This window comes from Artibeus jamaicensis, unplaced genomic scaffold, assembly GCF_021234435.1.
Source record: "Artibeus jamaicensis isolate MK-2021 breed Jamaican fruit bat unplaced genomic scaffold, CSHL_Jam_final scaffold_369, whole genome shotgun sequence".
NCBI lineage: Eukaryota > Metazoa > Chordata > Mammalia > Chiroptera > Phyllostomidae > Artibeus > Artibeus jamaicensis.
Genome location: NW_026522042.1, coordinates 41,531,401 through 41,534,891, shown reverse-complemented (window position 1 = coordinate 41,534,891; position 3,491 = coordinate 41,531,401).

Below are 3,491 nucleotides of genomic sequence, written 5' to 3'. Positions count from 1 at the left end.
TTCTTATGGCTTCTATCTTCTCCTTGAGAATGGTGGCAAGGTTATCAGTTGCCACTGAATGGGAAGGAAGTATAAAAATAATATTAGTATGAAGTTTCCATTCATTCAATAATATTTACTCAATATTTAATTCAACATTTACTACATTGCACCAGCCAAGGCCAGAAATTGAATTTCAGTTGCTCATAGGTGCATGGCAGAAGAAAGGTCTAGAAAGGCCACCAGAAGGATATGAGTGAAAGCTGACTGGCTACAGATTGAAGGATCACCCTAGCCAGGCTGGTCATTGCTAACAGCATCAATATGAACACTTGAATGGAGTGATCTTTCTTCCATCTGTGACCAGAAGTCTAAGAGTAGAAGTAAAATGCAGATGCTTAAATGTTGGATCCTATGAGTAGAATGCAGCAGAAAGACAAGGAGGTTAGAGGCTATTGGTGAAAGAATTAGAAAGTATTGTGAGGCATGGAGATGTTAAAACAGTGCTAGGTACTTTTGAAAGACATTAGAAGAACCTTGAATGAGTATGCTTGGACAATAAGTATATGATGAGACATAGGATCACCTTCTAAGCAGATCAATTTTAGAATATGAGCTGAAGTTCCAAATTGCCTTTATTCTTTAAGGAAAAGTGTCAATTCAGTTATATTATTCTTGTAATTTCTACAGGAAGACAGCTTTTTGTGAGAGCTTGTTCAACTTCAGATTTGGATGTTCACAGGGCTCTGCTGACTTCCAGTAAAGGCTTATAAAGCTACTAGTCCTTATGGTTAGGAACTCTCTTGCCAGTCAATCAAGCAACTGGTTAGCTCATGATGCTAAGGTGAAACCACCCAGAAGGATGGAAATGGAGGAGAGAGAATGCATTTAGACAGCTGTTCTGTACCTTCCCTGTACCACTGCAATTTGTTTCACATGATTACACCTATACAATATAAAAATAAGTCCCATACAATGTGTAATGTAAAATATCACATGTGCCCTGTGGACCAAATATGAATTGAAATCATTTGTGTTGGATTATAGCTCCACATGAGCTGTCAGAAGTGATATTCATGGTCATTTCCACTGATAGGTTAAAAAAAATTCTTAAAGGGAGCCTTGTCCTTTTTTTTTTCCTTTAAACACTAGACGGTGGTAAGTGCATGTTCCCATCTCACATGGCCCTGGAGTCTCAGGCCTGGCTATCAGAGAAATATGCAGGTCACAGTTCTAACCAAGAGAAAGGAAACTTCTAATAGAAATATGAACTGACAAGTTTCCCATCTTCAAGTGGAACCCCCAAGACCACCCACATGGTAGGGTTTTTCCAACTCTGAAAGAAGGGCCCACCCTGAATCAGAACATTTATATTAGGTATCTAAAAATAGCATGTAGGGGCTAAGTTATTTTAAGCTCTCTACTCTTATAGATCCCACATTCCAGATCATTATTAAGCAATGCACCCTTTAGGAGGAGATGGTTCCAGAGACTCTGTGAATATTTTGGCTACTTCTGACCGTAACTCTGATCTCTCTTATTCTGCTAAGGCAGGTCCCACAGGGTTGCAGGGTAAGCGGTAGAAGACCTTCAGTCCAGATGCAAGTTTTTAAAACTGAAGAGTATTTGATCCCATAGAGGTTCTGAGGGTGAATCAGGTGTTAGGCCTCCCAGGCTGAAACAAAAACCCCAGCTAAAGTTCTGAGCTGAAGCAAAGAGTGGCCTTTAGATGCTCCACAGTGAAGCAGAGCCCATGGGACCTGACCTGGAGCCATTCCAGAGAGGCTGGCCATGCTCACAAGTGCCCTTTCTCTATTCCAACCCTTAGAGCTCTTTGAACGGTAGTTCACTTGGGTATGTAATCCCAACCTGAGGACTGTTTATGTGAGATATACACTTACCACCCTCCATGAGGTTCAGATTGCATCAGTTTTAGGTTGCATCTCTTCATCACCATGAGATGAAAAATAAAGACCACAAAGAGTGGTTTAATCTCTGTACACATCTGAAAGTTTGCATATCTTAGGTCAACATTTATATAATAAAAGTTAACCTCCAACAGAATTAATGCTGATTGTGATGACAAAAGATGTGCTATCTTTGATTTTTTTAAGTACCAGTTCCTACTTATGAGCCATTTAAGCCACTTGTGTGCATTAATTACCTCACTAACCTTTACAACCAACCTATAAGGGAAATTCTGTTCTTAACAGAAAAACTGAGAACGGATAAGTGAAAAGATGATATGTAATTTTGTTAAAGACACATAACTAGCTAGTGACAAAACTACAGCTTAAACCAGGTCCTTTGACTCAAAACCTTAAACCCTCTCAATTTATTAATGAAATTTCCAGAAGGAATCAATGCAACAAAATTTTAATCTTAAAGCATGTGTTGAATAGATTAATGACACAGAGGCACCAACTGAACTTCTTTCCTCCTGTTTCCTACCTTTCTGAGGAAGGTCTAATCAATATGTAGCAAATGTTAAGGACCCAAAGGTTTTGGCATGACATTCACCAGCAAGAAATCTTCTTCAACACTCAGAGCTTATAGTTTGTGGGTGTGTTAATGCCCTCCAGTTTAGGAATATTTTTCAAAGAAACAAAATAGGTTTCAACTGTTTCTACATTAGAAAAGTATTATATAGAACATTGAAAGAAGGCAAAGTAATACAATAATTTTTTTAAAGATTTTATTTACTTATTTTTACAGAGATGAGAAGGGAGGGAGAAAGAGAGGGAGAGAAACTTGGCTGTGTAAGAGATATATCAACTGGGTGCCTCTTGCATACCCCCAACCAGGCACCTGGCATGCAACCCAAGCAAGAGCCCTGACTGGGAATCAAACCAGTGACATTTTGGTTCATTGGCCAGCACTCAATCCACTGAACCGCACCAGCCAGGGCATAATAATACAATAATTTTTATGTGTATTACACAGTGTACCAAAGCATCAGTTCATTTTCCCACAGTTTTGCAAGTCACTTACTAGTCCTGTTCAGAAAATATGTAAATTATCAGAGCTTTTGCAAGTAAAAATTTGTAAGTAATCCTGGATTGCATTTACTGAGGATAAAATGAAATAACATCAGGCAGTTAACCAGAAGAATGCTCCTAATGTGAATCTTTTTGCTGTAATCAGTCACATGGATAACTACTGAACTGAATCAGTCTGAAATCATTAGTGGATCTGGCCTCAATGATTCTCTCCTATTTAAAGTCCCCACTACTGTCCTCCAGTGACACCCAAGTCTATCCCAATAGTCCTATAAAACTCCACTTGAGGATCAAACATGATCTTCAAAGTTTTAAAGAACAGATGTCTGGCATTTTAGAATTATTACATTACAGATAGAGCTGCTCCACTGGCAACCTAAGTAGAACGGTCCACCAGAGCTTTGGCTTTCCTTAAGCCCTAAATGTTGAAATACACAGAATGTTGAAACAGCCCTGTTTCACCACCCTGCATTTATATCATCACTTCTGTTACTCTCCCCGATCTCATGCCGA